Here is a 24,135-nt window from a genome sequence, read left to right as displayed (position 1 = left end):
TCCATCTCATGATCACTTCCTCCCAAGGTCCTGACCACCTTTGCATTTGTAACTAATTCCATTCCTGTTGGTCAACACCAGATCCAAAATGGATGGACCCCCTAATTGTTTCCTCAGTTATCTGAATCAGAAAGTTGTCCCCTATACATGCTAAGAACTTGAAGGACATATTATGTTTTGCTGTATTAGTCTTTCAGTAGATATCAGGGAAGTTAAAATGCCCCCTTAATACTAGCTCACATCACATTACTTAGTTTTAGTTGCATATTCAAAGTGTGGTTACATAAGACAGTGGATCTGTAGATTAATTAAAGTTTGTACAAATAAAGTAAAACTGCAGTTGGCATAATACTAATATGTAATAAAATTGAATATTGGAATGTCTGTATACATTTTGGTTCAGTATTTTCTCAAGGAAGTTATACGTGTTGTGACACTTCAGTTTTGAATAGTGTAAACAAGATGAAATAAAAACATTCAGCTATATGAAAACACCAGTAATGCAGGGTTGTTGGCTTGCAGCATTAAGCAGCCAGAAGCATGCAGAGATGGGGGCTGATGCAGATGGGGTAAGAGGGCCAAGGCTGGGGCAGGAGCCACAGCTGGGCTGCGGTGGGGGCCAGCATTTGGGCCCGGGGCCAGGTTCAGCTCCACTCCCGGTCTTTCCCCCAGCTGTGGCCCCAGACTAGGAACAGAGTCATGGCCAGCAGCCGAGGCTGGGGGCTGATGTGGGGCCGTGCTGAGGCTGGGGACAGGGCCACACATGGGGCCAGGAGCTGGGGATGTGGCTGGGGGAGGTGGGACCTGAGCAGAGATGGGGTTAGGGAGGGCTGGCCTGGGCCCTTCCCCTGCTGTGCCCGCCCCAGAATGTTCCTCCATGCCCCCCTAGGGGGGCATGCCCCACACTTTGGGGATCTCTGGTTAAAGCTAATATTTACCAGTGCCCTGTCCTAAACTGTGTTTTCCTGGGAAATTGACAGCACTTGATAGATACTGTTTACACAGCTGTAAGTCTAGAGTAACTCCATTTACTTCTGTGAAGTCACACAATAGATCTAATTTCTGAATCGAGCAGAATTTGGCTTCATCTTCATGTCATCCCCCTTTCTCAACTCACTTGACTGGCTCCTGGTCTCTTTCCACCAACAGTTCAAACGTCCCATGCTCATTTTAGATGTTGCATAACTTCTGCTTACATGGAATCTCATTCCCTGCTCCATCTCTCTCTTGCACACTACTCACTCTCATTACTTTTCTCCTCTTGTCTTTGCCTATTTGCAAACTGCTTTCTGTACTTGGAATGATGTCTGTTTTCCCATCCACCAAGTGTCCTCCTTTCTCCAAAATCTGCTTTCTTTGGTCTTTATTTTCACTCCGATGTCCCCTCCTGTACTGTTTACTTCTCTCACCTTGCACTCTTTGTGTAAAAATATTAAAATATGTAACTGGCACTTTACATAATGGCTCACTCTTTACTTTAAGCCTTGTCCTTTTTTTCCCCAATCACCTTGACTTCTCTATTTTCATGTCCTATATTTAAATGTGATTTTTGGGAGGAGGAAGGTATTGGGTATATGTTAATCTGTGTAAAATGCTATGCAAAGTTATGGCATGATATACCTTTTGTAATAGATTATTCATTCACTATAAAATATTTCTTCAGAATTAACTTCGCATAATTTTTAGGCTAGATTTTTAATAACTGTTGAATGCCAGTTGAAATATTGGAAGTGTCATGGAGACGAAAACCATGGTAACTAGATTCTCTAAAAGAATGCTCATTGTTAATTTCAGAGGAAATGAGAAAATGAGGTTTTAATTACTGTCTTTATCTTGAGTACACCACCTTATGAGCAGATCTTCTGAATTGTGCCGGCACTGCTAGCGCCATTAGAGTTAAAAATGAGCTGGTATTTCTTGATTTGAGAGTTGACAACTTGGCTGGTGTCACTGGTGATTAAAATCTGACTTATAGGCTGCTTGATTAAATATGATATGTTGGTTACAAATTTAATTTACTCAGCTATATTTTTTGGGGGGTTAGAGTTTAGTGTAATCTAAAATCAGGCAGTCTAGTCATAATTAAGATTTATAGTGGAGGCCATATGGGGAGTACTTGAATTGTCACTACACTTCTGTGTACCTGTTCTGTGGATGAAGCCTTCAGGGCTCTAAATCTGGCACCTTTTAAGAGCAGTATATTCACTCTGTTAAAAAAAAAAAAAAAGCTTCAGCCCATAAACTACTATATTAAAATAAAAATTGAATGTAAATACCAATAAGTTGGGTGCTATAGTAGATAGCTATCTTCTGTCTCAACACACTTGATTAAATAAATGGAATACCTTGGTTCTATACCTCACTAGGATTAAGGTAAGACATTTCGTGTTAGTTGCCATTCAAATGAAGCGTTCATAACCATTTTCTACTACATACAATTCTCAGATTTGATTTTTGAGAATTAGCCATGCAATCTGAAATTGTATGCAGATTTGGTTTAATTAGACCTTGGTACAGATGTACACACATGCCTTCTGATATTAGAAACAGAGAAAAGTAGCACAGAATCCTGCAGACTTAGTTGCTTAATGTTGAAAACTTGTCTGTACCTCACAGGTTTGTCTGAAGATAGTTTTTCATAATCTAATAAACCCCCAACCTCAGAAGGAAATAACTTTTTCTGTAAGAGCCTATTGAGGAGAGAATTTGTCAGGTCATTTTCACGGCATTATGAAAGCAGGCAATTTCTGTGACATCTTGAAATTCACTTGTGTTATGGGTAAATTTGGCTTTGAAGTAAAATATTAGCACAACAATTGTTAAAATGTCAAGTCACATACCCTGAAGAAAATCTTTTGTATTACTAACATGCATTCCATAATGAGGCATAATGTAAGGCTGACTGCAACAGATGCTCTTTGAACCCAAGTGGACAATGAAATCTCAGGGAAATACAGTTTATTTCTGTGCAATGGATTTCTTTTGAAGTCCTAAGAAAAGTGTATATAATAGAACCTCAGAGTTATGGACACCTCAGGAATGGAGGTTGTCTGTAACTCTGAAACGTTTGTAGCTCTGAACATAGGACAGTTTGGACTCCAGATGCAGCAGCTGACGCTCCGGGCTGGGCTTCAGCAGCAGCTGAGCTCCCTAGTCTGCCCCAGCATGAGTTTGCAAGCTTGTCCTCCTCCAGGCAGAGAGGTTTGTGTGTGTATGAGAAAACAGTGTGTCCCCCTCCTACGGGAGAGGGGCGGTAGTAAAAACAACCTGTCCCCCTCTCGACCAGGATGGAGGAGGAGGGTTGAAAGTGGTGCAGACCCAAGAGCTGCTCCTGCTCTGCTGGCTGCTTCTGGCTGCCTCCAGCTGCCTTGGGCTGACAGCCCCAGTGTCTTGCTGTAAGTGGCTGCCCCGTGGGTGGGGGTGAGTGGTGGGGACAAGCAGCCCAGATGTGCCTACCTTTAAGATGCAATACAGGTGCAGTACAGTATTTGCTTTTTTTGGTCTCTGCTGCTGCCTGATTGGTTACTTCTGGATGTACTAGGTGTCTGGTTGACCGGTTATCTTTGAGGTTCCATTGTACTGTCAGTCAGGTGTTTCTTCTGGCTTTTCTGGATCAAATGTTACCTTTCCCTCCCTAGTTTCATAAAATTAAGAGTTCTTTTGTTTGAGCCAGAAGTGTTTAGGTTAATGTATGATTGCCCAAAAGCTAAAGACTATTTCCACTAGGGGTGGACTACTACTTTGTGACTTTGTCTCACCCACAACTGTTTCACATTTGGGGACAATATATGCCTTCAAGTCAGCGGCACTGCTATGGGTACCCGTATGGCCCCACAGTATGCCAATATCTTTATGGCTGACTTAGAACAATGCTTCCTTAGCTCTCGTCCCCTAACACTCCTACTCTACTTGTGCTACATTGATGACATCTTCATCATCTGGACCCATGGAAAAGAAGCCCCCGAGGAATTCCACCATGATTTTAACAATTTCCATCCCACCATCAACCTCAGCTTAGACCAGTCCACGCAAGCAGTCCATTTCCTAGACACTACTGTGCTAATAAGCGATGGTCATATAAATACCACCCTATACCGGAAACCCACTGACCGCTATACTTACCTACATGCCTCCAGCTTCCATCCAGGACACTCCACACGGTCCATTGTCTAGAGCCAAGCTCTAAGGGCAGGTCTACACTACGGGGGAAAATCGATATAAGATACGCAACTTCAGCTACGTGAATAACGTAGCTGAAGTCGAAGTATCTTATATCGAATTACCTACTGTCCTCACAGTGCGGGATCGATGTCTGAGGCTCTCCATGTCGACTCCGCTACCGCCGTTCGGGTTGATGGAGTTACGGAGTCGACAGGAGCGTGTTCGGGGATCGATATATCGCGTCTAGATGAGACGCGATATATCGATCCCCGAGAAATCGATTGCTACCCGCCGATATGGCGGGTAGTGAAGATGTACCTTAAGATACAACCACATTTGCTCCAATCCCTCGGAGATAAACACCTACAAGATTTCTATCAAGCATTCTTAAAACTACAGTACCTACCTGCTGAAGTGAAAAAACATCAACAGAGCTGGAAGAGTACCCAGAAGTCACCTACTACAAGACAGGCCCAACAAAGAAAATAACAGAACACCACTAGCCGTCACCTTCAGCCCCCAACTAAAACCTCTCCAGCACATCATCAAAGATCTACAACCTTTCCTGAAAGATGATCCCTCACTCTCACAGATCTTGGGAGACAGGCCAGTCCTCGCTTACAGACAGCCTCCCAACCTGAAGCAAATACTCACCAGCAACCGCACACCATACAACATAAACACTAACCCAGGAACCTATCCTTGCAACAAAGCCCGATGCCAGCTCTGTCCACATATCTATTCAAGTGACACCATCATAGGACCTAATCACATCAGCCACACCATCGGGCTCGTTCACCTGCACATGTCATAGGTCTCACCCCAACTTAGAGCTGTTGGGTTCCAAAATGGGGACCTGCATGGACTCCTCTAAACTAAAATCCTAGTTTAGATCTGGTAAAAGCTGCCACCACCCAATAATGTACGTGTATTGGGACACAGTCCTTCCCCAAAATCCTTGGGGATCCCAAGAGCCCCAAATCCATGGAGTTCTTACATCTAGGAGAAGTAAACCATTCTCCCCTGCTTCCTCTCCCCTCCCTTCTCCTAGGAGAGATACTGGGATTCAACTACAGAGGGATGCCTTCCTCCTCCCTCCTCCCCTTTCCCTGAGAATTCACCCAAGGAAAGATCAACCAAGTCCTTAACAGAAAAGATTTATCAAAGAATAAAAAGAAAGTAACTGTCTCTGTAATACCAAGATGGAACAATACACAGGGTCTAAACTTATCAATCTCTGGAGAGAATCCCCCCTCCTTTCTTTCTCAGTAAAAGCAATAACAGTACAGAATTAAAGAAATTCTATAGCAAAACACACAATTGCAAATGTAGAAATCAAATGATAAGACTAATCCGCCTTTCTAATTAATACTCACTATTGGATAGTAGGAACTACTCCAGGAGAACTTGGAGACATGTCTGGCCTCTCTTAGATCCAAAGAGAGACTCTCTAACACAAAGAACAGAAAAAAAAACTTCCCTCCACAGAGATTTGAAAATCTCTTGTCCCTGATTGGTCCTCTGGTCAGGTGTTCACAGGTACTGCTTGTTAACCCTTTACAGGTAGAAAAAAACCTTAACCCTTAACTAACTGTTTATGACAGTGATATATGCCATCATGTGCCAGCAATGCCCCTCTGCCATGTACATTGGCCAAACTGGGCAGTCTCTACGCAAAAGAATAAATGGACACAAATCTGACATCAGGAATCATAACATTCAAAAACCAGTGGGAGAACACTTCAACCTCTCTAACCACTCAGTGGCAGACTTGAAGGTGGCAATTTTGCAACAAAAAAACTTCAAAAACAGACTCCAAAGAGGAACTGCTGAACTCTAATTAATATGCAAATTAGATACAATTAACTTAGGTTTAAACAGACTGGGAATGGTTGGATCTAATTGAATCTATTTCCCCATGTTAAGTTCTCCTCACACCTTCTATGGGTCATCTCGATTATCACTTCAAAGGTTTTTTTTCCTCCTGCTGATGATAGCTCATCTCAGTTGATTGGACTCTTACAGTTGGTATGGGTACTTCCACTTTTTCATGTTCTCTGTAAATATAAATATCTTCTGTCTGTGTGTTCCACTCTATGCATCCGATGAAGTGGGCTGTAACCCACGAAAGCTTATGCTCAAATAAATGTGTTAGTCTCTAAGATGCCACAAGTACTCCTGTTCTTTTTGCGGATACAGACTAACATGACTGCTACTCTGAAACCTACTTTATGAGAAAATACTTAAAAATAAACTAGCAATATATACCAGCAATCCCACCCTTATTGTCACAGTAGAAACGTTTACATACCAATCCTATCACTTATTTTAGTTGATTCAATTCAAAACTTTCTAGACTAATCCTCATTCCATTGACGTCAATGCCGAAACTCTCATTAAGTTCAGTGGAAGTGCAAATTGGCTTGCAGTGGGGAAACTGCAAAAAGCAGGTAGGTTGAGTCCTGTCTCCACAGTAGGGAAAGGCATATCCCCTGCAGTCAGGAGGTGGGACCCTGCCTAGCCCTTGATGTCATGGCATCACTGCTATTTTTAGCTAGCTAGCTCAAGTGAACTACATGTGCTGTAGTCAGACCTCCTGATTGCAGTGTAGAGATACCCTGGGGCTTTTGGCAAACTTTCTTCTAATATCTGATTGGCATTGTGACCATGTCACCAGTGGCCTCTCCTAAAAGAGTTGCCATTCACCGCTTCACCTTCTTGTATCTTGTTAATGTGGTTTGAAAACTGGTGAAATGGGAGGGCTTGAGATAGTTCTGGAGTTGACTGTGGATTATAAGGGTGCATTCTTTGTATGGAATGGAAAGCTACAAACCTGAGACCTGCACACTGGCATTTACTAAACTGTAGTACATTTATATACTTTGACATGTCTGAATATGTAAAACCTAATTTCCCCATTGCCCTGCACTGCCCAAGGTGAAATGAGTGCAAAGATGTGGAGAACAGTATTAATCAAAATATAGTGCTGATGAATTGGGCGCACAGCCTCTGTTCAGATCCCTGGAGCTCAAATAAACTTGATTTGCTCATGTATAAGAACAGTAAGTATTGTACGAGGGAGTGTGTAAGCATCTTAATTTACATGTTATAAAACTGCAGGGAGAGTCAGTCTGAAGGTCTGTTTAATTTCTACGTTGGCTTTAAAAACTTAATTTTATATCTCTATGACTTTAAAACTCAGGTGTCACATTTAGCCTACCTTTTGCTCATAAAATTAACATACAGTACAGGCAATTGACTCTTTCCCTAAGACACCATTTTATATGCTCGTAAGATGCTATTAGGTTTAAATAGTAGAATATGTTGGGTATTTGAGTTTGGACAGTGTTCTTTCAGTGAATTTTGTTGGAAAGCCATTAGTCTTATTTCTTTATCTAATTTTCTGTTTAAAAACTATGGTGATTTAGAGAATGTGCTTTTTTACTGGGTTAGAGGTTTCTCTGCATGTCTTAAATGGCTGCGTACGCTAAAATGCAGAACCATCTTGTCAGAAAATATCAAGGTCCCTCTCATGAGAATCTACTGCTGCATCAGACGTGGAGCTGCTGTTTCACCCACCTTTTTAAAGGCTTGGAGGCAAGCAAAAGGTACTTTCCCACCTTTCATGTGGTATCCTATAGGTACCCTCTACAGGCACAGCTGGTGTACATGCAGAGACCCCAAAGCCAGGTACTTTCTCAGCAGCTCTCTAGAAGTCTCTTTCCTCCCCTCTCTCTCTTCTTCTGGCAAGGATGGGGTCTTTATGGGCAGGGCTTTGGAGCAGAGCGTGGAGCAGGTCCAGAGCAGTGGAGCTGCAGGTTTTTGCCTGGAGCGAGCCGGAGCACAGCTCCAAAAAGCCCTGTATTATGGGAACATTTCAAAGGAGTCTCCAGCCTTGTTTGGCTTAACAGTAGACCCGCAGCCTACCCCAGTGCTTCAGCAGTTGAGCAAGGCCAGTTCAGGGATCCTGTCTACTTTCTTAGATAGCTTCTCTGAGTATTAAAGAAATCTGTCAACTCAAGGCCAGAAGCACAGGCTTAAAAAAAGCTACTATCCAAGTGACGGTTGCTTTTTGCGGTTGATATGCTTTATTTGCAAGTTTTCCTCAGCTGAATGGCAGTGCCAGTATAACATCAATTGGTACAATTTCTGTGCTAGAATATCCAAAAGGGGATGTGTGGGTGGAAGTAAAGTGCAACGGAGGAATCGCTTGCTGTTCAGGTTCCAGCTTCTTTTGTCAATCTAAAATAATCTTTATAAGACACTATAATGTAACAGTTATATTTGAAAACTGAATTTCATGTTAAGAATCTGTAGGCAGATTAGAAGTTCAGTTGTTGAGTACAGCAAAGGGTTTTGCCAGGACAATGGATTTTAGATTGAGCTTTGCAAAAGCTTGTAAAGAAGTGAATAAAGTGAAGGAAAATATATCAATCTAAACATAGACCCATGTAAACTGAACTTTACACACCTTTAGAATGGTGAGAACTAATTTCTATAACGTGGCTGCTTTAAAAGATAATTGGGACAAAGTGATGATTTTAAAAATCAGATAAGTTATAACACCAGTTCTTGCAGGTCGTTTAAGTGATATACTTCTAAAATTTAACTAATAGTTGTGATCAGAAAACTCGGGAATTGGAATTGTGTGCTTATACCAATTCTACAACTTAAATTAAATTCCAGGCAGAATTTGGGACAGCTTTAATCTTTTTCTTTATTTCACCTCTGAAATTGTGAAAAGTACAAGAATAGGATAATGGACTGCTTTAGAATTCGTATGCAATATAGGTACCGTACACACTGGCATGAAGTCACGGTACTTACTCTAAAAGACTTCAGTCAGATCTGTACTAAAACTTTTGCTGGCCTAACTGTTGGTTAGAGGTGTGTGGTTTTGGACTTTCTATGCTGGCAAAAGCACTAGTGTAGATGCAGTATACTGGCTTAAAAGTACTTTTGTCTGTATAGCTTATTTTGCTTGGGAACCAGTATAAGCTGTTCCAGCAAAAACACTTTCTTGTCTGAATAGCTATAGCAGCGAATTTTAAGTGTAGAGTAGGCAAAATAGTCTGTGGATACAAGGGATGGGATATAGCAAAAGCAAATTAAGGGGGTCTCTATAGTAAACATTACTTTGAGGGGAGAACAAGGCTTGAAGGCCTCTGATGCCAGGGTGGGTAGAAGCATGTTTTTTGTCTTGTTAGGAGACAGTATGGTGTTGTGCAGCTCCCCCACACTTAGGGTCAGACTTTTCAAAAAGCTCTGTTTCATTTGGCTGCGTAAATGGGAGCAGTCAGATTGTCATGTGCTCAGCACAAAGCAGTTCCCATTGGGAAGCAGCTGGGTGCCGGTCACTTCTTTTGAGTACCAAAATGGCAGCTGAGCTCTCTTGAAAAATTGGGCTTTAGGCACTGAACTACCATTAATGGAAAGATTTCCTTTGACTTCAGTGCGTCTTGGATTAGATCATTGGTCATGGTTTTACAGGTGCTCTGATTGCTTGTATAAATAGGTATGCATTCCCATGTTACAAATATATATTAAGCCAATTCAACATGGCCTTGAAGCAACCGTTCTGCAGATAATTTAAATGTAGCTTTCAGACTTTTCTCACAAACACCAAATGCTCCTGTTCCAAAATGTTAGTGTTTCTACCTTGTTTTCATTATGTGTTCTTACTTTGCCACAAGGGGTGCATTAATTTTGAGGTGGAGGTTCAGATACGCTAGATGCATTGAAATTTCAATGCCGCAAACCCAGGAAAAAAACTGAATTGGAGAATTTTGATCAGAGCTTATAAATTTAAATGGAACTTGTATCACATCATCTTGCTGTTTCTGCAAATATTCTATCCTCTGCTTACTCAAAGCATCATGAGATTTATTAGAAAATATGGACAGTTGTGTAATTGTCTGCAGAGGTAGAAAAGATGTTATTAATAGATGTGGAAAAGAGCTTCCCAGAAAGCTAAAGAATTTCATGGTGCATCTGTTCTTGTATTGTGTATGTAGCAAATGAATAAATTTATTTTTAAAAAAGCATGTCTGACCTAGTGTAGTCAAAAGAAAAATGCAGCTAACATTTGAGTGACTAACTTATTACAGGTTTCAGAGTAGCAGCCGTGTTTAGTCTGTATCTGCAAAAAGAACAGGAGTACTTGTGGCACCGTAGGGACTAACAACTTTATTTCAGCATAAGCTTTCGTGGGCTACAGCTCACTTCTTCGGATGCATAGAATGTGAGCTGTAGCCCACGAAAGCTTATGCTGAAATAACTTATTACAGTCAACCTAACTCTCATATTCTGTACTTGGTAAATAAATATTTGAGGACAGTTTGTTACCAGTGCTGAAGGTCACTCAATACATCATCTTTGCTTAGTTATTTCAGAACTTTGTGTTTCACTGTAATGTCTCAATCTGTAGGACTAATCCATTCTTGCCATCCCTGCTGGTTAATGTAGGCTTTTCTAAATCCTAAGAAGCTTTATTCCTTTGTAAGGCTTTCAGAAGTCTCTCTCCTTAATGATAAATGTCAACAAATTACATCAGGGTATCTTTGACAACAGCAAGGGAAAAGTATAGTTTTCAGTCTTTGGTAAGTTCTGCTTTACAGATAGCAACAAAGTAAACTGTGTCGCACAACTTTTACAGCAATGAAGGTCATGGTTTCTGTGAGATCCCTTAGTCTGCTGTAAGGGGCAGAATAAGGTTGCAGTTTAAAAAAATATAAAGTGTATTTCTCTGTTTGCATACAGTGCTGACTGTAAGTTTGGAGATATGATCTTCAGTCTCCCCATGTACTTTTCTACTGGGATTTGCCATGGTGCCAGTGGCTGCTAGCAAGTACCAAAAGTTACATGGTATACAGTCTAGCACTTTTCTGTTCCTTGCAATTCTTCTAGTTCTGTTGTTCCTTTCTTTCATGGGTCTTGGAGACTTACAAACCTCTAAACCTTTTGAGGTAGGTTAATAGTGTATAGTTTGTTTTAACAATGATGGAAATGGAGAACCAGAAAGTCAGTGGAAGAGCAGAGAATAAGCTTTGTCTACACAGGGGGTTTTGCCCTTTTTCCAACCTCTGCTGTACTGTACTCACCCAAACGGCTAATGACGGTGAGTACTACTTGCTTGCAACTGTGGAGCTTAGTGGCTTTGCCTGTTTGTGCTGGTGTTGCTACCTCATGGATAGATGGCTTTGGGGTAAGCTCCCAGTATAGACCAAACCTGGACTGTAGGAGTCGTAAACTTCAATCTTGTGCTGTTTAGCATTTTTTTCATGTGAATCTTATTGTGTGCATGAAAGGATTGAAAAATCCACTAGCCCCTGGTGAGTGCAAGTCTTAATATAAGGTTCTGTGGATTGAAGCCTTAATTTAAAAGAAAAATTGCTGGCCCTCTGAATGTGAGCGGAAAGTAAACTGATGGTGCTCCTTTTGACTCCATAGCCCTCTCCAGTGTTGCTGCTCACATCCTTATTAAGCATCAAAGCGAAACTGTCAAGGCTCTGGTGAGTTTCATTGCTGCAGTTCAGAACTCGGAGGGCTGTGGCAAAACTGGCAAATCATGTCAGTTTTACTCTGTTTGGAAAATCTCAGATTTCTAGGAGGTGAGATTGGACCCCAAAAATGGAGGTTTGGGGAAGACTACAGGAGCAGAGGTCAGCCCACCAATCAAGAGGAGGGGTCTCTTTCAGCAACTTGCCGAAGGGGCTTCTAACTTTATCAAATGCTTATTAGCCACAAGCTGATTCCAGAAGGATTCTCAGGATTAGATCTGGAAACAGCACTCTGGTGAGAATTCAGTCATCTTCTACAGCAGCTGGAGGTCCCAGTGAGAGGCTGGACTACTTTCATTACCACTTCACCTTCCCGGTCAGACCCACCTCTTGATTGCCCTCTGATGTAGGTTGCTGGTTAGTAGGTGTCTAGTACACCTTTAAACATGGATTTTGTGTTATATGGAGCTGTATCTCAGGTGGTCATGTTTTTAGTGTGTCTCAACTAACTTGTGGGAAAGCTTTAAAACCTATTAAGGTTTAAATTTAGAAAATTCTTCACAGGTCTGGGAAATTAATTTATATTTCAGTACTCTGCAAAGGTGTGAGAACTTGTATTGTGTAAACACTTAGTTCTTGTTTCTAGGTTAATTTAAATGTAGTGCTTGTTCTTGAGAATTTGAACATCTGGTTTTTGAAGTGTGGAGCTCCAATTACTGCATAACTGAACACTATGCTTAATGGATTAAGTAGTATACGTGTCCATAGTGGATTGCCAGGATGGCTCCTAGCTTTTATTGGCGTTTTGGTGCTGCTTTTATAACTAGCAGCGAAATTCCAACTTGACATGGAGCACTTCCTGTTGGCATAACGATTAAAACACAATCTAATGCCTCCATGTACCTGAATCCTACGTAGTCATGTAAAGTAGGTCACATTTTTATAACCGAAAATTGGTGCATCAAAATGAAAAAAGTAGACATGCTAACCACATTGCACTTTTGTGAGGGAGATCTAGAATAAGTAGAAAGTACTTACTATCCAAAAGCTTACAGATTTAAGTACCTAAATATTTTTCTTTAATGTGTTTTAGAGCAGAAAATCTTTCCTGCTGTGTAATGCTTCCAAAACCTTTGGCAGCTGCAGAATTTTATATCTGAATATGGAATGCTTTAGCTGTTTCATGGCATAGCATTTTTAAAGTATTTACATCATTTTCAGTGTGTTCATAGCATATCTGCTCCAGAACTAGATTTAAAAAAAAAAAAGGATTTCCACAGATCAATAACTAAAGGGAATTCATATTGTAATACTCCTGAAGAACTTCAGTTATTGCTCCCCTTGTTATAGGAATGGGGCCAGTTTAGTATGGCCCTTGTCAGGAAATGAACAAATTTGATAGTCTCAGTGTAGGATTAAGCTTGGATTTGTAAATCACTTTTAAACACTTGTGTTTACAAACCTTTCAGCTTTTTTTAATCAATTATTTGCCTCTTATTGGACTCTCCAAGTTCTTGAATCCAAATTGCAGTAACTGGTACCCCTCCCCCCTTTTTTTTTTTAAGGTTACCTTTAGTTCTGGAACATTGGCATCTAAGTGCTATACTTAACAAATCAGACAACATGGGATTTAACAGGTGTTCATGTGGAACTTCATGGTGGCTGCAGGAGTAGAATAAGACTTTTCTGTTCCAAAACCCCATACCTTACATGAGAGCTATGAGCATTATAGGGCCTCTGACACAGATGAGCTATTATATTTCATCCAGCAGAGGAGTGAAATATAGCTAAGAGTGAGGGCAAATTGTTTTTCTACCCAGGCTGGAATGTGTTGTACCAGCGCTCACAAGTGGTTTTAGTTCCTCCCATTAGCAGGCTGAGGAGCTTTGTTATACTAGCTCACACTGAGGTTCCCCTGTCTCTGGCAGGTAGGGGGCTTAGGTCTTGTTGTCTAACATCTTTGTTTTTTCTGCGGAGGTTATTTAGATAAGAAAACAGACTTTTTCTGGCATGGCTTTTGAGATGGTTCTCTGAGAATACTGTGCTTCAATTCATGAGATAATCCATTTCAGGAATCTCTTGCAGCATATTTGGGAATTGCAGTACACCTGTACCCTGATATAAGGAGACCCGATATAACACGAATTCGGATATAATGTGGTAAAGCAGCGCTCCAGGGTGTGTGTGTGTGGGGGGGAGGGACTGCCCACTCTGGCGGATCAAAGCAAGTTCGATATAACGATGTTTCACCTATAATGCAGTAAGATTTTTTTTGGCTCCCGAGGACAGCGTTATCTCGGGGTAAAGGTGTAGTTCCTGAAGTTCAGCTGACTTTTTTGGGTGTTTCTTTTTATTAGGTGGTCTGTCTATTCACTGAAAGTGAGGCAGGTACCCTTTGAACTCTGAGTGAATTGTGCTTGTTCACGAGTGGTGGGAGACTCTTTACAATAGTGAGCAGCCTCCTTCCCTAGTTTTATCTTCAATCTTCAAATGTGTTTTGAAACAGTCTGCTGTGCAAGTGGTCCATATTGTTGTGTCTGTTGTAAAGGGTAATTGTAGATCAATAATTAACTTCAGGTGGCTGTAGTCTTAAGCATCAATTATGGTGTTTTTAAAAGCAGAAGGGTGAAGTTGATGTCCTACATTCTAGCCATGTGGATTTTCGTACATAGCTGCAGTATATATCCAGTATGAATATACCGCACCATTAGACTATCCTTCTTCTCCATTTCTCAGATAGAAGGCAGTGGAAGGCAATTATACTAGCAGGCTAACTTAGCACTTGCTTGCTGTCTCCACATGCTTTCTAAAGGACATACGCTTTTCCGGAAAAGTGTAAATGTTCAAGTCCCAAGCTAACTTGTTTAAAGTCTGAAATTTAATGGATGTTGACTTGAGCCCTTAAGAAGTGTGTGGCTGTTCAGTAGTAACATATATTAACTATATTTCTCAGCTGACTTCCCCACATGTTAAAAAATGCAGTGATTTGCATTACTGTGGAAACTAAGTAACTTATTTTAGTCCAGTCACTTCAGCTGACTCAACTACAAACTAACATTTTAAATGCATTATTAGTCTTCATGATGAATAAAACAATTCAGCAGTAGCTCATCCTTTCTTTAAAAGACGACTGAATTTGTACTGTGTGAGCCAATAGACAGAGTTAATAAGGTATCATGCATTTTTTACCACAAAAACCTGCAAAAGACATTTCTAGGTGCTGAAATGGTAATTTAATAAGTGCCATCTTGCTCAGATGTGAGGTCATTTGACTCTCAGTGGGAATGCAGTCCACTAAACAACGATTAACTAGTTTTCCCACATGCTTGACTCGCTAATAGAAGCCTTATCTGACATTTAAAATTGTCTGTTAAACCAAATTTCAAATTTCAATCTGTTCTTTACGGCTTGAGCTTTCAATTCTGCTCTCACAAAACCTTGTCGGGTGGAGTGCTTCCAGCATGGGCCTTAAATTGATATTTATAAGGGCATATCTGTGCTAGAGGGACTATACTGGTGTAGCTATGTTGGTGTACCTATGCCGGCATAGCCCTGTAGATGTGGCCTACACTGACAGAAGGCTGTTTTCTGTTGGTGTAAGAACACCAACTCCCTGAATGATGGAAGCCCTCTTTGGACAGCACCTGAAGGTGTGAATACCCTATTCATTTCAGTGGGTGATATCGTGAATGCCAGTAATGCTTTAAATGTCAAAGTTGATGAGCAGCAGTAGATTTGACAAGGTATGTAAGAACATATTTGAAGTTCAGCACAGGCTTTTCCTGAAGTGAGTGTGGTTGGGGGGCAGGGGAAGGTTGGGAATGGGGTGTTTTGAGTGGGCATGAAGGATATGCTTGAGGAAAGGAAGCATGGGGGAGGCCTACACCTATTAATGGATACATCTTCCAATGTGTGCAGTTGGTTCCGTTTCCCTAAAAGGGGCTTCACTTTCAACAGTTTTAGAAATGCTGCTTTGAGGTCAGTAACTTCTTAGATGTCAGTCCTGTCCTGTCCAAATGCAACACCTGGTTGAGGAACTGTAAAGTTGGATACCAGAGTTCCGTTTAAACATACTGAAACATTTTTTACACTACTCATTCATGCTACAGCACTTCATGCCAGTGTTGTCCCTGTAATATACAAAGCTCTTTCTGCTGTGTATAGACCATGTAAAGATGCTGACTTATTTCTAAACGCTAGATTAAAAGAATGCCTTTAAATAAGTTTTTTCCTCAGTAGCCTGCATTTAGCTTCTTAAAACTGACTTTTAGACCATTTACTAATCAAGTTGGCTCTTAACACACCTCAGTGTATTTTTTGTCTTTCTCCAACACAAGGTTTGATTTTTTTTTTCCTTCAGTTAAAGCAAAATGTATATAATCTACTCTGTCCTCTCATTGTGTACTAGTGCCCTCTACTGGAATGAATGTCAAAGCTGCTCAAGTGTGATCATTTCCCTTTCTAGTGACTGCAGCCAGAGGATAAAACATAAACTACCGCAGTGAAACAATTGACATTGCGTTTACGTTGTCTTCATGTATCATGAAGAAATATCCAAGCATATGTGAGTGCAGTTTGATCTGTGTCTTTACTCTTAATCATGTATTCTCAATTTTATTTTAAAATGGTGCATTCCAGTTCTAATATTTTTAACATCTTTATTTGCATGCAAATTAAAAACACACTCCAAATAGCATCTCCTGACAGCCCATAGAGGCAAAATGGGTGGTCATTCTGTCTTTCATAAATTTTGATCTGTACACCAAAAAAGCCCTTCTGAATTTGAAGAGAACCTGATAACTAGATGCCAATAAAAACTAGCCCAGCTGCAAAGTCCAAAAACTGTACAGTGCTGCCCTTGTTGGAGTCAAGCCCTATCTCCACCTCTAAAGCTGAAGGAGCCTGACTAATGATGTTCCATGGAATGCTTGGGTTAGAGTCAACCAGTTTCAGGTTGGTTTTGTATGGAAACTGACTGAAACAGTCTCTGGAATATTCTTCCTTGTGATCTTGTTCCTCAGAGGATATGAATATGCAGCTTGAAGGAAAGGAGGCTTGGCATATGACAGGCATTTCTACTTTCTAACCTAATGTTCAAAACCATGCAGTACGCTCCAGTTTAAGAGTAAACATGTAAGGATTGATGTTAATTCACTGCATGAAGCTCAAGCCCTCAAAAGCAAGGAAGACTGAGTTATACTTTCCAGATATCGCTAATATGTTTGAGTATCACAGAGAGAGTCCCATAACCCTTATTTCCTCTTCAAGTGCTGGTCGCTATGTGTGTTCCACACATCGGTGTGCATTTGCCATGCTCCCAAGTCTGGAAATTCTAACAGTGTCCATTGGACTGCATATGTGTAGTGGATCTCCTCATGCTCCAGAGCGTAAGAGGCAATGCAGGCTAGCGTCTCTCCAGTTCCTTCTTACTGCCACGTGGTCTGAGTTGGAATCCTGTGTTCTCAGTTTTCTCCAGCTTTTTTGATAAAACCTATAAATAGTTTTGCAAATGGTTTTTATGCTACTTAGCCTGTTAGTATAGCTAGAGTTTTATAGCATAGTTAATGTAGCTTGTCGTCACCAGCTGGAGACTCCCTCCTCCAGGGGTCCTCAAACAATTTTTACAGGGGTATGCTGAGCCATTGAACCAAATTGTAAAACGTGTATATAATGGAGTCCACTTTGAGCCAGGGGGTGTGGTAGCACCCCTAGTTCCAGAACCTATGCTGTCCCCAGGGTCTGGGACTATGCCCAGAGTCCAGGGGTTCAAGAACTGCATCTCTTGCCCTTTCTTCTTCTCCATTAGCAGCAGTCAACAGCGCTGTCTCTACTTCTTGGGTGAGAGACATATTTCTGCAAGGCATAATATCTGTCATTCATTTCCACCAAGAAATCGTGAAACTCATGAGCTTCACCTAAGGAAATACCTGATGGAGAAGGCTCTGAGGCTGCTCTGATCCAGGCCAGGGAGACTCGCGCTCTCAGTGCATTAGCCTCAACAGACATGCCGCACCCCTCCAAGCATGTACTTGAACGAGAAGTCGTCAATACCTAAACCCAAGGACTCTTCCTCCAGGGCTTCCCATGAGAATGGGGGCTCTCTCATGGTTGCAAGGACAGCTCCCTGTCAAGGATTGTCCGCAAGAGATGTAATCCGTCCTCAAGCCTATCAAGGTGGGTGAGCTTTTGCACATGGACCCTAAAGGACTGGCACCACTGAAAACCCCCAGACTGGAGGGTAAAGTGTGCAGGAAGAAGCATCTGTCGGTGACTCCAGCACTGAAGCATAAGGACAGTCACCCACCGGTTTAATCTATGAGCATGGGTTGGGATTTGCAGTCAGTACTGACTTCACCTCACTTGCAGGACTTTCCTCCCGCGTATACAGTCATTCCATATCCAAGTGATGTCAGTGTCACTATGGTCTTTTACATAAACAGGGTGGAACAAGATCTCTTTTCCCTTTGCCTAGAAACAGTCAGGCTTTGGAACTGGTGCATCAGAAACTGCATCATACCTCCCAGGTATTCAGAACTCCTGAGCAGGCATTTCTCTGCAGACCATGAGTGGGAAATCCACCACTCTCTCCTGAGCGGAATAGTCACACCGTGGGGAACACCTCAGTGCAACCTCTTTGCATCTAAAACAAACAGAAATTCCTTAGTAGTACTCCAGAGGAACCATGGGCCAGAACTCCCAGGGTGATGCACTCTTGTTGTCATGGAAAACTTTCTCAAATATGCCTTTTCTCTCATTCCCCAGCTTTCACATGTCCTACAAAAGATATACCACAACAGAGACATCATCATTCTCCTCTCATCCAGTTGGCCTAGGCAGTGTTGATTCCCAGAGCTCCTGACAATGTCAGCCTGCCTCTAATCAAGATTCACCCCTTCCCAGATCTCTGAACTCTAGAAGGGGGTGGGGGACAGAATCAGACACCCCAATCTGAGTTCACTGAGTTCACTCCACCTCAATATCTGGTGTTGAGATGGGTGTCTGAAATAGAATGCTCCTGCTCAGCACCTGTTAAAGGCTATCCTTACTCAGAGTAGGAAAGATTCACCTAGGACCTGCTATCTAGCTAAATAGAAGCATTTCTCTGCCTGGGTGCAGCACTGTCAACATTCTCCAATAACTGCAGATACTCCAGTCATTTTAGATTATCTCTTGTCCCTAAAACCCCCCCCAGGACTTTCTACTAGCTCGTTATGAGCCCCCCCCCTGCAGTGATTAGTGCCTTCCTCCCACCAGTAGATGGACATTCTGTTTTCACCAACTCAACTACAGTATTATTCCTGGGGGGCCTGATCAGGACCTTTCAGCCAGTGGTCAGATCTACACCTCAGTGGTCCCTCAATCTTGACACCAAGGGTTCAGATGATGATCTTGTGTTAACAAGATATGTGCCATGCCCCCACCTGAAAATTTCTTTTTTTTTTTTTTTAAATTATAAAGTGGCTGCTATTTTGGCTGGGATGGTCAGTGAGTTGGGAGCCATCATGGCAGACCCTCCTTATGGTTTTTCCACAAGGAAAAGGAATCCCTTTGCCTCCATCTTAAATTCCCCCCCAAGGTTTCTTCTGAATTCAACATCAACCAAAGTATCCACTTACCTGTCTTTTTTCCAAAACCCCACACTTTTGCTGAAGAGGAGAGACTTCACTCCATCATCATCAATGCCCTGGCATTCTACCTGTAAAGAACCAGCGTTGCCATAGCAGAAAGAGTGTGAGGTGAAGCTGTAGCCTTTCAGAGAATCTAAGTGAGCTTCTGGGTGCATTGTTGAGTGCTACAGATTAGCAAACATCGCTCATCCTGACAGTGGCACAGCTCACTCCATGAGAGTACAGGCCACCTCTACAGCGTCCCTGCAGGAAGTCGTAATACAGGACTGCCTCCTGGAGCTCCATTCACACGTTCGCTAGACATTACCTGCTAGTTCAGGCCTCTGCAGATGCAGCAGTGGGATCTGCAGTACACAAAGCATCTTTGCAGCTGGGTTCTGTGCGCCCCCCTCCAGAAAGGGAGAGTTGGACTCAGCACAAATCACTGAGCATTTAAAATGACTGAAAGTCAGAATGGAAGCTAAGTTGGCTAAAACGGATGCTTAATTTCTTTTTGGATGGGATGCCATTTCTTCAGCTTTGCTACATGTGGCTTCAGACAATTAAGAAATCCCTTTCTTCTTTGATATTTTTCATTAATATTAATGTAATCTTGATACTGAGCAGTTAATTGGGTGTCATCCCTACTTTAAATACCATATTTAAACTGAAAAGTGCTTTTAATAAATGACAAATGTCAATATAAAATTCCATGTGTTCTCAATGTAACTCTAAAGGCATCAGCCTTCCAGCTTCATCTGCCCCACTATTCATTACCTGATAAGTACTCTTTAACCTTTAAGTCTTTTGTGCTATTTGGATAGCCTTTTAGATGAAATGTTTTTCATTACAGCATTGCTGCCTTCACATTGATAACGCAGGGGACCAAAATACCATCCTGTTAATCTGGGAACCAGTAGAGTTTTGAAGTTATTGAAAAGTAATCTGTGTGCTGTGTTTCAGTGGTTGGGCAAAAATGGAGCTGGAGGAGGAGTCAATAATGCAGAAATTGGGGGATAACAGGGAGAAATTTGGGAAGAATAAACGCAAGTGTTGGTTTTGATAGTTATATATCAAATACCTAACTTAAAATATAGTCACTATTTCGATACGACACTAGAAGTTGGCCATTCCTTAGCACTGAAAATGGATAGACCATAAAATCCATATGATGGAGCAATGAACGCTGAACCTTGCTTATGCTAGCACTGTAGAGATGTTGAGAGGAAAAAAGGGAATACTGATTTTCCTAATTTTAGGCAAGGCCCAGTGCTATCAGTCAAATGCTATTTGAATATCGCTAAAATTAACAAGAAGGTGCAACAGGAAGCCACATTAACTTTTGCTCCATTTAAAAACAGATGATAAAGTTCCCAGTATGAGGATGAATACAGCCAAGGAAAAGCTTGGTTTGCAGACTTGAATGAGGGTGCAGCAAACAATTGCAGGGTTGTTTTTTTTTTTGGTTAAAGTATGGGGTGGTGTCCCTTTAAACTGAACCTTTCTGCCCCTTTTTCCCTTGAGCTTATGAAGGACTCTTCCAGATTTTTTTGTTTATATATAAATCAGATGTCTGTAGGTCATGTCAGTTCTAGGGAGCAGCATAAAAATTCTTCATTGACCTAGTTAACCCTTTGACATAAGATATTAGAGCTGGGCAACTTGCTGACACCTTACTGGCTACATTAACTTGCTCTGACTCTTATATAGTTCTTCAGTCTAGGAGAGAGAGAGAGAACATGATCCAGTGGCTGGAAGTTGAAGCTAGACGAATTCAGACTGAACATGAGGCGTACATTTTTAAGTGAGTAATTCACCATTGGAACAACTTACCAAGGATCACGATGGATTCTCCATCACTGACCACTTTTTAAATCAAGATTTGATGTTTTTCTAAAAGATCTGCTCTAGGAATTATTTTGGGGAAGTTCTGTGGTCTGTGTTATGTAGGAGGTCAGTGTAGACAATCACAATGGTCCCTTCTGGCCTTAGAATCTGTGAATCCGTATGTTGTCCTTCAGTGTTTAGTTATTATTAAAAAGAGAAGCTTCATGAGTAATCAGACAGCTTGTCTTTCCCCTAATAAACTCTGCCTAGTGTCCAAAATTGTTTCTTTATCCTGGTATAAGTCTGTACGAGGAAAAAATTCTCTCTTGAGTGAGCATCTTCAACTTCTTTCTGTAAGAATGTGGAGCTGATTGGATGAGATACAGTCTGGGTAAAGCTGCATGTCATGGGGCAGACTGTCTGGAATTAGGGATGTGCCAGAATTGGGTGTTTAGTTGCAATGAGCATAAATGCTGGCGGTGTTGAGGGTTAAAAATCATATCCAGTATTCTGTTTCCATAGTATTCTAGCAAGGCTTATTCTGTGCTAAAATTCTGGGTTTTTCGTGTTTAACACAGACTTCAATAAAAAGACATTGAGGCTGACTGTCTAAAACTTTCGTATTTGGATATTCAGTTATAATTCAGAAATTAGCATAATGTTCTGTTGTTGCAATAACTATATAAGATACAATAGAAATAGGGTATAACTTGGTAATATGTTAATACTGCTTTGGAAATACTGAAATTTAAGGCTGCAAGTCCTCTAATCACAGAAGGCATGTAGTAATGGCTTACTAATACATGCCCCTTAGTGTCATAATACTATAGTGCAATAACTGTATAAGCTAGCTTCAGAACTGTAAACAAATACCAAAATTTAACTTCACAGCTGTGCATTGCATTTTTCTGTAGAATGCTTTGAAATGAGAAATGCAGAAGGCTGTCTCCAATTTTAGCTCCCATACCTTGTCTAAATTTGTCTTTGAATACAAATGGAGCTCTTGTCCATCTTGACACATGAGTTCAGTTGGCTGTAGTATCATTTCAACTATAGTTTTGTTGAATGAAGTAATGCTATCATTAGATGCACTTTTCTCCCCCTCACAGCTGTCAGTGACACAAAAGGCAGTCAGTGAACTGGATTATCTGATCAAGGACGTTAGAAGAACTTGTATATGCAGTTATGTCAGTTATTTCTGAGTAGCCAGGTCAGTCCCAATTATAAAACATTTTATCTCGTGCCATACCCTCTGCATATTGTTGAGATTAGCCATGGTTCATGGCCTGAAGAGTTCACAATCTAAGTTAGAAAAATGAAGGGGTAAGGGAAAGGGGCACTCTCTCACACACACACTCTCACACACACTCTCTCTCTCTCTCTCTCTCTCTCTTCACACTAGATAGCAGAAGAATCATAATTTTTTTTTTTTTAATTCTTGACAGTAAGAGCTTGTTTGTTCACATGTAGGTATTGAGATGCTTTACAAATGGGTTAAGAATAAAAATGCTACAGCTATCTTTACATTTGTCCTCCCAACCTACTTGTTAAACTTAGGCTGTGGCTACACTTAGCACTTCAAAGCACTGCGCAGCCTGCGCCAGCGGCAGCGCTTGCTAAGTAGTGTGTGTAAGCGCTGGGAGCGCTCTCCAGCGCTGTCCGCGCTCACCCTCCCTCTCCTGTGGGAATAAGCGGACAGCGCTGGGCGCGGCGGGCGCGCTGGGGCTGGCTGCTGGCACTGGCGCTTTGCAGCGCCGCAATTTGCAGCGCTGGAGAGGGTGTGTTTTCACACCCTGCTGCAGCGCTGCAAATTTGTAAGTGTAGCCAAGCCCTTAACAATCTTCTTACTGAGAAGGCAGATATGTTGGGCTGCTGCACCCAAAATAGATTCAGGAATTGTGTGGGCCAGAAAATCCCCTTACTTCCCCACATTCAGAAATAGATAAAAGCCATTCTCAGATACCAGATGACTGGATTTTTGAAGAGTGCCTATACATTCTTTTTGTAACCGTTGCCTCTTTGTCTGCCAGCTTTGTTACCAGAGCCCTTGTGGAATTGTCTGAATTTGATTTTTTGTTGCATAAAGGCCCAATCTCTCCCCTTAAGTTACTCATAATACCTCTATCTAGCTCCAGGTCAGAGCCATTGGCATAGCTATTTCTACCTCTTGCCTAACTTCCAGTATCATCTTCCTGCTACTAATGAGGTAGCAAGGGCATTTCTAGCACTTACAAGGTGACGGTTCAGCCTGCAGGAGCCATGAAGTGCAGACTCCACAGAGAATTATTCTTCCTTAATCTTCCATCACTCTTATTTCTTAGCAACAGGGAGCTGCCTTTTAGACTGGAGCCTCGTTGCCTTAGGTTGCTGGGTCAGATCCACTGTTATGGTGGATTCCCACCCTCCAACCCCACCGTGCAGATTATCTTCTTCTGTCACGCAGAGAAGAGAGCTAGAGTTCATCCATCTCACTGATGTAAAAGCAGTGGGTGAAGTTACCCCCATGTGAGCCATCCTTAGCGTCCTATTTGCTCTAAAAATTAAACAAAGCATTCTGGAGATCAGTTGTCCACACACACCTGTTTAAATATTTAATCTCCTTAGATGGTCTGGTCAGTTTTATTTCTTTAACTGCCATAGATGTCTGCACCAACAATACCTGTGAATCTGCATGGTCAAATGCACTTCCCAGGACAGTTTCCCACCTTTGGTCTCTCGTTGGCTCCCAGCCACATGGTGGTGGTACTAGCTGCTCACCTCAGAAAGTAGGGAGTTACAGTAAATTCCTTCCAGGAGATGCAATTGGCAGTGTGCTGAATTTCTGGTCCTCTTTTTGTCATCCGTGTCTCATTAATTGATGGAAAAGCTCCATGGCCCCCTCCTGGATCTCATCCTCCTCAGGATCCACTTCAGCATGAAGACTTCCCTGCCTGCAGTAAGGATAATGAGAAAAGTCAGGGAATGCCTATGCATCGCTTTCCTGTATCCAGCCTTGAGGCAGTCCCCTGGGCTTAGTTTCAGGTCCTGTAGCTGTTTTCTAC

The 24,135-nt window shown here is 41.7% G+C and overlaps 1 protein-coding gene across 11 annotated transcripts in view; it reads left to right on the top strand.

The window, feature by feature from the left end:
- GLCE (glucuronic acid epimerase) overlaps positions 1 to 24,135 on the top strand; it is a 108,956-nt gene that overhangs the window by 12,025 nt on the left and 72,796 nt on the right. For 4 of the 11 annotated variants that reach the window (XM_039492149.1, XM_039492141.1, XM_039492150.1 and 1 more), the window contains exons 1-2: positions 16,069 to 16,224; positions 20,978 to 21,071. The exons of 6 other annotated variants lie outside the window; for them this stretch is intronic. The gene's annotated coding sequence lies outside the window, so the exon portion shown is untranslated. Of the gene's footprint in view, positions 1 to 16,068; positions 16,225 to 20,977; positions 21,072 to 22,203; positions 22,305 to 24,135 lie in introns of those variants that run through there. One more of the 11 variants, XM_039492142.1, reaches the window with a different exon arrangement.

The sequence above is a fragment of the Mauremys reevesii genome, linkage group 10 (genome assembly GCF_016161935.1).
Source record: "Mauremys reevesii isolate NIE-2019 linkage group 10, ASM1616193v1, whole genome shotgun sequence".
In the NCBI taxonomy this organism is placed as follows: Eukaryota; Metazoa; Chordata; order Testudines; family Geoemydidae; genus Mauremys; species Mauremys reevesii.
The sequence above is the reverse complement of the archived record's forward strand: the minus strand, read 5'-3'. Positions and strand labels throughout refer to the sequence as shown.